We start from the raw sequence: 12,465 nt of genomic DNA, 5'->3' as shown, positions 1-12,465 counted from the left end.
ATAATAATGCTACAAAGCTTGGTTAGAGCTGAGTTGTGAAAGGCTTTAAATGCCAAAGAGAGGAGCTTGTATTCGATCCTAGAGGCAATAGTGAGCCATTGGAATACATTGAACAGGGTAATGATATGGTCAGACTTGCGCTTTTGGAATGTCACTTTGGTGTTTGTGTATTGTCCCCACTTTACAGATTAGAAAACCAAGGCACATATAGATTAAATTGCTTGCCTAACGTCACAGAATTAGTAAGTATTGGGTATAGAACTCAAATCTACCATCTTGTTCCAAATCCAGCTTTGTTCCACTAGGCCAGAGGCAAATTTTTAGGGAAAAGATAATGAGTTCTATACTGACTTGTTAAATTTGAGATACTTGAAATGATATGCTGGTAAATGTTTAGCAACCAGCCATATGAGGAAAAAAAATTACCTTGACATGTTTAATTTTAATCTGTATTATTAACATTTTCTCCATTATTTTCTTAAGTTGTCAATCAACAAAAATCAAGCCCTGATTTGTAGCATTTGCTGATTTCGAAGGTGTAAATACTCATACTGAAAAATTTAACAATTGAACTGGCTCCAATAGATTCCTGTGCTTTTCAGACATCTAGTTCCAATAAACAGTTGGTATTTTAGAGCTCAATAGAGAGATCAAGGATGATACTTAAATCCACAGAACCCTCAGGAATCAAGAATGTAGAAAGAAATAAGAAGAGGGCAAGGGACAGAGCCTTTCAAAGGGAGGGAAACACTCATAGTTGGGGGGCACTATGCAGATGATGATGCAAAAAAGAAGGTGGAGTAGTGATCAGTTAGGCTGGAGGACAACAATAAGAAAACAGCATCACAAAAACTCAAAGAGGAGACAGTATCCAGGTGGAGAAGGTGGTCAACAGTTTGAAATATTGCAGGGATGTCAATGGGGGGAGGGCTGAGAAAAGGTTATAAGATTTAATTAGGATAGACATTATCATTTTTCAGAGTGATGGTAAGTAGTAGCTAAAGTGGAATGGGTTCCTTCTACAAACTTGCTGGTTCATACTTTCCTTGATGGAAAGGTAATGGTCTTTAAAATCGGTTAATGTCTGCTATGCTAGAGTAATTACAAATCTGATTTATGCTAACAAATCAGGTTAAATGACAATGCTATTAAGAATTTTGAAGGGAGATTTGCTTGGATAATTTGCAATTTGGTAATCAGGATGGGAGCCTGACTATAGGCATAATATAACTCCGAAAAACTTGGCTCTGGCTTACCACCTACAAAGCATTGTTCTTTTTTTTTTAATTCTTAGTGTTTTATTTTCCCCCAATTACATGTAAAAACAATTTTTAACATTAGTTTTCAAAACTTTGAGTTCCGAATTCTCTCCCTTCCTCCCTCCTCATTGAGAATGCAAGCAATTCCATATAGGTTATACATGTGTAGTCATGCAAAACATATTTTCTTATTAGTCATGTTGTGAAAGAAAACATAAACCAAAAAAAAAACCTCAAGAAAAATAAAGTTAAAAAAAGTATGCTTCATTCTGTATTCAGACACGATCAGTTCTTTGTCTGGGGATGGATAACATTTTTCATCATAAGTCCTTCAGAGTTGTCTTTAATCATTATATTGCTGAAAATAGCTGTCATTCACAGTTGATCATCTTACAATATTGCTGTTATGTTGTACACAGTACCTTTTACTTTGCATCAGGTCATGTAAGTATTTCCAGGTTTTTTTTGAGAGCATGCTGCTCATTATATCTTATAGAACAATAGTATTCCATCACAATCATTTGTTCAGACATTCACTAGTTGATGGGCATCCCCCAATTTCTAACTACCTGCCACCAGAAAAGAGCTGCTATAAATATATCTGTACATGTAAGTCCTTTTCCCCTTTGTTTTTTAATCACTTTTTGGATACAGACCTAGTAGTGTCCCTGCTAGGTCAAAGGGTATGCATGGTTCTATAGTCCTTTGGGCATAGCTCCAAGTTGCTCTAAAGAACGGTTGAATCAGTTTGCAATTCCACCAGCAGTGCATTAATGTCTCATTTTTCCCACATCCCCTCCAACATTTGTTATTCTTCTTTCCTGTCCTATTAGCAAACCTAATAGGCGTAAAGTAGTACCTCAGAATTGTTTCAATTTGAATTCCTCCAATCAATAACCATTTAGAGCACCCTCTCATATGGCTATAGATAGCTTTGATTATTTCATCTGAAAACTGTTCATATCTCTTGATCATTCATCAGTTGGGGAATGGTTCCTATTTTTATAAATTAGACTCAGTTCTCTATATATTTGAGGAATGAAGACTTTATCAGAGAAACTTGCTTCAAAATTTTTTCACAGTTATAATTGCTCAATGAATTCCCCTCCATCCTATTCCCCTGCTGTTTATTCTCTTCTTTCTCTCCTTTCATCCTGTCCCTCCTCAAAAGTGTGTTTTTTGGGGGGTTTTTTGGTGAGGCAATTGGGGTTGAGTGACTTGCCCAGAGTCACACAGCTAGTAAGTGTTATGTATGTGAGGCCGGAATTGAAATCAGGTCCTCCTGAATCTAGAGCCTGTGCTCTGTACACTGCACCCCCTCAAAAGTGTTTTGTCCACTGCCTCCCCCAATCTTCCTTCCCTTCTATCACTGCTCCCCTTCTCTTATCCCCTTCTCCTTCTACTTGCCTGTAGGGTAAGATAGATTTCTATATCCAATTGAGTATATATAAGGTTCCCCCTGCCACATCCCCCATCTTCCCCTCTATGATAAAAGCTTTTTCATGCCTCTTTTATGTGAGATAATTTACCCCATTCTACCTCTCCCTTTCCCTTTCTCCCAGTGCATTCCTCTTTCTCAACCCTCAATTTTATTTTTTTAGATATCACCCCTTCATATTCAACTCACACTTGTGCCATCTGTCTATATATACTCCTAATTGCCCTACCAATGAGAAAGTTTTTATGAGTTACATTTATCATCTTCCCATGCAGGAATATAAACAGTTTAACCTTATTAAGTGTCTTATGATTTTCTTTTCCTGTTTACCTTCTTTGAGTCTTGTATTTGAAAGTCAAATTTTCTATTCAGCTCTGGTCTTTTCATCAAGAATGCTTGAAAGTCCTCTATTTCATTGAATATCCATTTTTCCCTTTGAATAACTACTAAATCTTGTGTTATCCTGATTGTGGCTTCATGATACTTGAATTGTCTCTTTCTGGCTACTTGTAATATTCTCTCTTTGACCTAAAAGTTCTGGAATTTGGCTATAATATTCCTGGAAGTTTTCATTTTGGGATTTCTTTCAGGAGGTGATTGGTGGATTCTTTCTATTTCTATTTTACCCCCTGGTTCTAGAATATCAGGGCAGTTTTCCTTGAAAGACAATGTGCAGGCTTTTTTTTTTTTTATCACAGCTTTCAAGTAGTCAAATAATTTTAAAATTTTCTCTCCTAGATCTATTTTCCAGGTCAGTTGTTTTTCCAATCAGATATTTCACATTGTCTTTTATTTTTTTTTCATTCTTTTGGTTTTGTTTTATTTTTTTTTTTAGTTCTCATAAAATCATTAGCTTCCATTTGCTTAGTTCTAATTTTTAAGCAATTATTTTCTTCAGTGAGCTTTTGTACCTCCTTTTCCATTTTGCCAACTCTACTTTTTTAAGGATTTTTTTTTTCTTCAGTGGATTCTTGTGCCTCTTTTTCCACTTGGCCAATTCTGCTTTTTAAGGCCTTCTTCTCCTCATTGACTTTTTGTACCTCTTTTATCATTTGGCCTATAATGTTTTTTAAGATGTTATTTTCTTCAGTATTTTTTGTGTCTCCTTTACCAAGATGCTGACCTGTTTTTCATGATTTTCTTGCATCATTCTCATTTCTCTTCCCAATTTTCTTCTATCTCTCTTACTTGATTTTCAAAATCCTTTTTGAGCTCTTCTGTGACCTGTGACCAATCCATATTTTTCTTGGGGTCTTTGGATGTAGGAGATTTGACTTTGTTTTCTTCTTCTGAGTGTGTGTTTTGATCTTCCTTGTCACTATAGTAACTTTCTGCGGTCAGACTTTTTTTTTCTGTTTTGTTTTGTTTTGTTTTTGTTCATTTTCCCAGTCTATTTTTTGACTTCTAACTCTTTGTTAAAACAAGGTTCTGCTTCCTGGGTGGAGGGCACACTGTCCCAAGATTCAGGGATTTTGTGTAGCTATTTTCAGAGATATTTCTAGGGATCTATAAGTTTTCAGTTCTTCCAAGGTAGTATAATCTAAGAAGAGGTGTGTTTACTACTCTCCTGGCCTGTGCTCTGGTCTTGAGTGACCACAAGCACTTTTTTTTTGCCCTGGAATCATGATGAGGGTCTCTGCTATACTGCAACTGCAAGCTTTGGTGTGCTGGTGCTCCTCCTTGCCCGAGGATTGCCACCCAGGACTGTCACGCAGATCTGAATATGCAAAGCAACAAAATCTTGCCCCTAGTGCCAGCAAAGAGACCCTTGTAATCTCCTTCTGATCAGTTGTTCAACCTCCTTACTGTCTGTGGGCTGAGAGCTTCAGAAGCAGATGCTACCACTGCTGATTCAGTGCTCTCAAGGCTTGCTCCTGGTTTGCTGGGTCCTGGTCTGCCCTAGCACAGCCTGCACTGTTCTGTGTTCCACTCTCACCCAGATGTGACAAACCTTTCCTGCCAACCTTCTAAGTTGTCGTAGGCTGGAAAATTATTTCACCCCTACTTTTGCAGGTTCTGCCACTCCAGGAATTGTTTGGCATTATTTAAAGGTGTTCAGAGGGGTTTTGGGGAGAACTTAGGTGAGTGACTGCCTTTTCTCTACCATCTTGGCTCTGTCTCCAAAGCATTATTCTTTCAAACTCTGGGGTAGCCTCTCTTTTCTGATGCAGAGATACTGTTTTATAACATACATTAGAGTAACTATGGACCCAAATGCTATCATTTCTGAATCGATGCCTTGTTGAAAGATATAATTCCTTGAATTTAAAGTATAGCTTTCATGTAAAAAGATTGGAAGCAGTTATTTCAGGTTTATTATAGGAATCCTTTCAAATACCTTCTCATGGTATTCGTGCCTCGGTAAAAAACATAGCTAACCTAGGCACTGTTTTGTAGAAGGCTAAAAAAAAGTTTCCTCAAGACTTTCATGATACTTATCTTGCTCAAAGTAGCCAACAACCTATGACCAAAACTCAAAAGTGAAGTGTAAGCTTCTTGAGGTCAGGGACTATTTAGTTTTTATTTTTGTATTGTTGGTGCCTTGCACATTATAGGAACTTATTTATTATTTATTATTACTTGTTGAATAAGAGCAACTGGAGATGTTCAAAGGTTTTGGCTGAGAGAGTACTTGTCCAATTGGAGAATTACTCTTGTAGGGACCAGCGGCAGCTGCTAGCCCCTCTTACCTGAGGTAACCATGAATGACAACCAGAATAAAAAATATGGACCTGTTGGAGGAGATGCAGTAGGGCTCTGTGGAATGTATTGTTCAGACCCTGGAGAAGCATTATATAGAGGAGGACATTGTAGCCCATATAAAAGAGTTTGACAAGTATATAGTAGAACTCCACTTGGAACTGCATTGTAGTATGGAACTTAGGCAGTTATGGAACCCATGAGACTAAGAACTTAATCTACTTTTACCTGGGATAAGTTGCCATTCTTCTGTTCCAATTTGATTAGGCTAGGGTCTATGTTACTTACCAAATGATCCATCCAAAAAAACAAAAACTGCAGCCTAAATTCCAAATAGGAGTTCAGGGGAATACTTCAGTCTTTAAGTTTTTATAGTATTGCTGCTGTAGGCAGCATTCTATGTACTAATGTGCTGTTGTTATAAAATAATGAACAAAACAGCTTATATTTGTATTTATTTTCTAGACCGTATTTCATTATCACCCTCTCCCACTCTACCAAATCCAAATCTTCCTTTAAAAGTAAAGCTATTAGAGATATATGGATTATCAAAATTTCTTAAAAGATTGGCTAAATCTCAACCAGTATCATTTTAGGGAACCCTCATCCTTCCTTGCCTACTTGTTGGCCAATTGCTGAACATCTCTCCTGAAGAGTTAAATCTATTTCCTATCATTTCTATAATTTTTTAAAGTCTCCTTATGTGGGGCAGCTAGGTGGTGCAGTGGATAGAGCACCGGCCCTGAAGTTAGGAGGACCTGAGTTCAAATCCGACCTCAGACCAAACACTTGACACATACTAGCTGTGTGTCACTTAACCCCGATTGTCTCACCAAAAAAAAAAAAAAGTCTTCTTATGGAGAGGAAGAACTTTAAATTTCCATCAGTCAGTCACACGTTAGTGTGAATAAAGGGTATAAGTTTAGGCTTTCTCAGAGGTCTAAGAGATAACTAGGAGAATGTTTGATTCTGTAAGTATAGGAAACTCTCTCCATCAGCAGATTTATTACCTGTCATTGGTTTAGTAGAATCTAAGGAATTCTTGCCTGAGCCTCAGAGAGTTACCTAGGCTCACTGTAATAAGAATCAATGGTGGGATTTGTACCCAGAGTTTCCTGATTCCAAGTTGAACACTTTGTCCCTTGTACCAGACTGCCTCTTCTCAGAGGGATGGATTGGATTGTAATGTACTGACTTTTAGAGATGTGAAGACAAGACCACCAAGGCTGGCCTCAGAGTGTTCAGACTGGGAAGGTGGTAGTAAACATACTCCACAATTGTACGTAGGACATCTGGGCTCTGATCTTTCTCTGTCAGGATCTAAAAATTGGTGGAGGAATGGGTAATACCTCCTAACCAGTAAAACTTGTTAACTATTTGACTTGACTCTTCTTAGATGGAGCCAAATTATACTTTTGGTTTCCATAGTTCCATTCTCCAAAGAACTGTGGTCATTGTTTTAGTGATCACTGAAATCTACTCATTTTGCCTGGGAAAATAGAATAATGATAGCTTACATTTATAATTAGTTTTGCGTTTTCATCATGATAAGGCTTTTATGTAGGTTATTGTTGTTTGGTCATTTTCATTTGTATTCTACTCTTCACAACCTCATTTACAGTATTTTGGCACACGTTCTGCAGTGGTTTGCCTTTTCCTTTTCCAGCTCATTTTATAGATGAGGAAACTGACTCCAACAGTGAAGTAACTTGCTTGGGATCATACAGTAAGTGTCTGAGGCCATATTTGAACTCATGAAGATGAGTCTTCATGACTCCACACCCAGCACTCTATCCACTGCACCACCTTGATACCCATTTAAGTAACTAGTTCGAGTATTATTGCCCCAGAGTAGAAAACCAAAACTCTGAAAGATTGTTTGTTACTTATCTATAGTCACACAACTAATAAGTTTCAATTCCAGCTCTCAAACCCACTGTCTGGTTCCAAATCCACTTTTGTTTGTCCAATCTAGCCTGTATAGATAGTGAGAAATTAAGACAGGGGCAGGGTGACTGGTTTTCCCAAGATTACAGAATTGTTTAGAAATAGAAATAATAATACAACATGGAAAGTATTAATAGTAGATGACAAATCAGTACTCTAACTGAAATCAAGATACTCTTTTAATCGCGTTTTTAAAAAAAAATTCTTGGTATGAATGTTTACAAGCAAAATGTACTTCAAAATTTGCATTTTATTCTACATGAAAGATAAAGTAGTTGAATTTTTGAAAATGCTCTTTCCTCAGAATTAACAATAAAGATAACAATGTCACTGATTTCTTTTAAATTTTTTTTAAGAGAAAAGCTTTCAAATGAATTACAAGTGATCACTATTTGTATCAGTCTGTATCTCCACCAGCATAGAGAAGGAGCTGTCAAATATGGAAAGTATACCTTAGATGGGTTTGAAGTCAGGAGGACCTGAATTCAAATCCAGCCTCAGAAACTTAGTAGCTATGTGACTGTGGGCAAATCACTTAACCCCAATTGAAGAAAGAAAGAAAGAAAGAAAGAAAGAAAGAAAGAAAGAAAGAAAGAAAGAAAGAAAGAAAGAAAGAAAGAAAGAAAGAAAGAAAACCTTAGTTGCTTATCTGATGGTGGAGAGTAAGGGTGAATTAGTTCCTTCATTCACATAGAAGAATATAATTCTGCTCTAGTACATACCCTGGAACAGCTGGCGTTTAACTATGTGGCTGGGAAAGGACATATGGCTTGAGATTCAAGAATAGTAAAATCGTAGAATGTTAGAACTGGAAGAGACCTTATCAGCCATCTCTAATCTCATCTTTTTGCTTTCCTTAAATAGAGAGAGGAAGGTTTGGTGTCTGTAAGAAGGCAAAATAAAAGTTATTAATTTTACCCTTTTCCAATCTTGCTAAGGAAAGATTCTGTGGTGATTTGCATGGACCTAAGCAGTCAATTTGGGGCAAAATAGGAGTTTAAAACACTGCGTGTACCCTAATTCAAATAGCAAACTGAGCTCAGAAGCAAATCAAGTTCAAAAGACAGCCTAAGTGCTTTTGCTAATTGACTAGGTGTTGCTGCAAGTGTGATTCACAAAAGGTCTCAAAAGAACTCCTCCTCTATGGGGAAGAAACTGCACAGAAGTTGCAATCAGAAGACCATTAGCAAAGAAAAATACGCCAGAAAGACAAGTTCAACAGAGAAAAATCACAGGTTGCAGCATAGTTTGCAGCTCATTTACATCACCGGATCAGTAGATGACATTGGTGATTTTGCAGGGAAGCAAAAAGCAACAGCATCAGGGGCAGAGGGGAGCCCAAGGAAAGTTACAGCTCTAAAAGTATGTTTTGTTCAGCTTATGTATGTTCCCTTTGTGCGTTCCCTGGCAGTGAGGGTTCTTTGCATCTGTTCCTTCTCCTTCCAGTGATATTAGAACCTGAATGAATAGATCCTCGTGTATATAGTGAACTTTTCCTTGTCATTTATTTTGGTATGCTGTTTAATTAAATGCCTTTTGCTTCAAAATAATGTGTCCTCTAGCTGTTCTGGTAAAAGGAACATTGGTAGCGGCTTGTTAATTATGGTTTTGAATAGATTCTAATTCCAAGCATACCTTAAATCTGTAGTTTTCAGGGGACCCACATTTCAGTAGATCTCGGATATGAGGAAATCATCTGAAGCCCAGATAGAGGAAGCAATTTGCTTAATAACACATGACTTGTTAGTACCCTACCTGGCAGTAAGCAAGGCTTTCCCATGAGGCAGATAAAGTGGATAGAGTCCTGGAACTAGAGTTAGGAAGACCTTAGTCTGAATCCTATCTTAGTTACTTGCAAGCTGTGTGACTGTGGGAAAGTCACTTAAAATCTTCCATTCTCAGTTTCTTCATCCATAAAATGAGGATAATAATGTCACCTATCTCACAGGGTCGTTATGAGGATCAAATGAAATAACATATATAGTTTTGCAAATCTTAAAGCACTTAATAAATACTTGCTATTACCATTAGGCCAGGAATTCTTAGACTGGAGTACATGAACTTATTATTTTTTTAAAATAATTTTTGTGGATGGTTTCTGTTTCTTACATCACAATAGTATTTCATATATCCCTCCTTATCTCCTTCTCCAAGAGTACTTCATATGACAAATAGTGCTTTTTTTTAAAAAGGAAAAAAATGTCAGCACAACTAATCAACATATTGAAAAAGTCTAAAAACATGTGCAATGTGTAACATCTATGGACATCCCACTTCCACAAAGGGATATGATGGGATGTCTTCTCATGTCTCTTCATTTGAATCGTACTTAATCTTTATAATTTTGTACATTTACTTTAGTTTTTTTGGTGTGTCATTGCTCTATTTACTTTGTTGTAATTACTGTGTATATTATTTCCTTGGTCCTGCTTACTTCACTCTGCATCAGTTCATATAGATCTTTCCATGCTTCTTTGTACTCATCACACATCATTTCTTACAGTGCATTAGTATTACATTATATTCATGTACTGCAATTTGTTTATCCATTCTTCAATCAATGGGCATCTATTTTGTTTCCAGTTCTTAGCTATCACAAAAAGTGCTGCTAAAAATATTTTGGAGTATATGGGGACTTTTTTCTTTCCTTGGAGTATAAGGCCAGTAATAGAATCTCTGGTTCAAAGGGTATGGGCATTTTAATTACTTCATTCACATAATTTCAAATTGCTTTTCAAAATGGTTGTGCCATTTCACAGCTTCACCAGCAATTAGTATCAGTGTGCCGGTCTTCCCATAACCACTCTAACATTGACTTTTGCCATTTTCTAGTCATTTTGGAGGACCAATTTTCAGGGTGTAAGGTGAAACCTCAGACTTATTTTGATTTGCATTTCTCTTATGCATTTTTGTTTATTAGTTTCTCTCTTCTGCTTTTATCTGCATATCTATCTATCCATCTATCTATATTCTGCCTCTTTTTTTTTTCACTCTCAGCAGGTAGATTCACTCTTCTCCACTTAGCTACTTCTGTTCATTAGGCTTTTTAAAATTTTCATTTTTTGTACCCCTTTCAAAAGTATTTTTAAAATTTTTTTCATTATCAATCTTCTCTTTGTTTACTCTACACTCTTATTCTCTGATTATGTTTTCTCTCATTATTATTATTATTTGTTTTCACTCTTTTTTTCTCTATTCTTCATGCAGTCAAAGTTTCCAAGGTATCCATTCTAGGCTCTGCCCTCTAGATGCTTTCTGCCATTGTTTTGTAGGATTTATCCCACAGATTCTCCTTTCCCATTGTTCCTCACTCTCAGAACAATGCCAAGTATTGAAGGTTTCAAAGAGAACTCTGACCCATAGTAAGACACTCCTCCCTCCTACTGCTCACTGATCTATGCCCTCTCTTGCTGACTTTTTTTCCCCCTACAATTCCCTGGGTCCATGCTTTCCCACTCCTCTAAGTGCCAGTTGCCCCCAGTGGTTCTGACCCCCTCCTTCCAGGACAAATAGACTTTTTGGGCACCAAAACCCTGATCTCTCATCCACTATAAAGTCCTCATCTCCCTTCACCCATAGGAGCATTTGTCAGTAGAACTTGCACTCACCTCAAAAGTAAGACCTTTTTCCTTTCCTCCCCTTTTCAATCTCTCCCCACCCCTTCCTCATGCACTCCCCTGTAGGTTTTTCTCTTTTTGACACTACAGAGGTCACCTTCTCCTTCATTGCTAACTCTTAATTTGACCTCAGTCCTCTCTTTCCTCCTACTCCCCACTCCCCTTTCATGTACTCTACCATGTTGTAATGTATAGGCAGGGTGTTACCAGGTTCTGTCTGTAATTTTCTCAGCCTGCCTCTTCACTGTTGCCCCTCCTAGATTTCTGCATTCACTCCTGTCTCCTTGTGTAATTTAGGTGTTGCTATCTGTATTTATTCACTCCTTCTGCATTTCTGGTCTGCAAGTCATCAGGAGAAAGGCTTTAACATACAGAGGGAAGGGCATGCAAATAATGCAAAGCTATTCTACAGCCACTAGAAAAAGAAGGAAGAATGGAATAATATGTTCCAAAGATAACTGGAATCTTTGGTACTTTCAGTCTTTTTTTTTTCCTGACTCATTTTTCTTATTGTTCATTTCTGACTCTCCCTTCTCTGATTGTGGTTTCCTTGGGGGTTGGATCTCAAAATGTCTCAGTCTCCTCCCACACAGAACAATCCACACACCACCAGCCTGGGTCTTTACTCCAACTGACTTTTGGGTGGTTAGAACTGGCCCCAGCTAAATGCTGTGTTCTTCCCTTAGGCTTTGTGAAGTACTGTACAGCATTCCACATTGTCTTGTCCTATTGACCCATACCACACCCTCTGTTCCTTAGTTCTCTGGCATGGCACTAGAAGTTAAGAGCTTGCTGACACCGGTAGTTCAAAGTCTACTTTCTCCAGCATCAGTGGTTCAGTGCTTTCAGAAGTTTAGAGCTTTGCAGCAATAGTGCTTCCAGGTTGCAGCCCTTGGCAATCATTTGTTCCTAAAGGGCTATAGCCAACCTGGCTGTTGAGGCCTGAATAAACTTTCACAGCCTGGAGCTCAGGTCTTTATGGCACTAGAAAGAGGGAGGAGGAGCCAGAGAATAGGGGTGAGTTTTGATGTAAGCCTATGTTGTGTCCATGCACCTTTCTGCCAGTAGCATGGGAGGTGAATGAAAGGTGCCAAGTGAGCTCAGGATCAGTAAGCATTAGTTCTTGAATTTTTTTTTACTTTGTTTTGGATTCTTGGTGTTCTAGACCATGGAAACAGCTGGAGTTGCTTTATTTTTCATGCATAGTTTTTGTTTTGTAGAGGTTTCTGAGGTTGTGGGGTTCAGAGAAAATGTCTAGTCTGCCATCTTCCCATAAAGTTAATTTGAATTTTTTTCATAAATATAATTCAACATAATTGGCATCTTATCTTTGTGAAAATATTATTGTGACCCCTGGTCACAGAGATTTGCACCCTTTTTGCCCTAATGGATACTAGTCAAACTCAAGCAGTGACAGTCATAAGGCACTAATGGAGAAAGATGAAAGGAGAAGAAAAAGGTAATTAAGAGAAGAAGGGAGAAGAGAGGAGAAAGGAAGAAATAA

At 37.7% G+C, this 12,465-nt stretch overlaps 1 pseudogene; it reads left to right on the top strand.

Moving 5' to 3' along the window:
* Nucleotides 1-5,402: 5,402 nt before the first annotated feature.
* Nucleotides 5,403-5,664, top strand: LOC114049468 (annotated as a pseudogene).
* Nucleotides 5,665-12,465: the final 6,801 nt, after the last annotated feature.

This window comes from Vombatus ursinus, unplaced genomic scaffold (assembly GCF_900497805.2).
Source record: "Vombatus ursinus unplaced genomic scaffold, bare-nosed wombat genome assembly UNPS02014798.1, whole genome shotgun sequence".
NCBI lineage: Eukaryota > Metazoa > Chordata > Mammalia > Diprotodontia > Vombatidae > Vombatus > Vombatus ursinus.
This window is presented reverse-complemented; position numbering and strand designations above follow the sequence as displayed.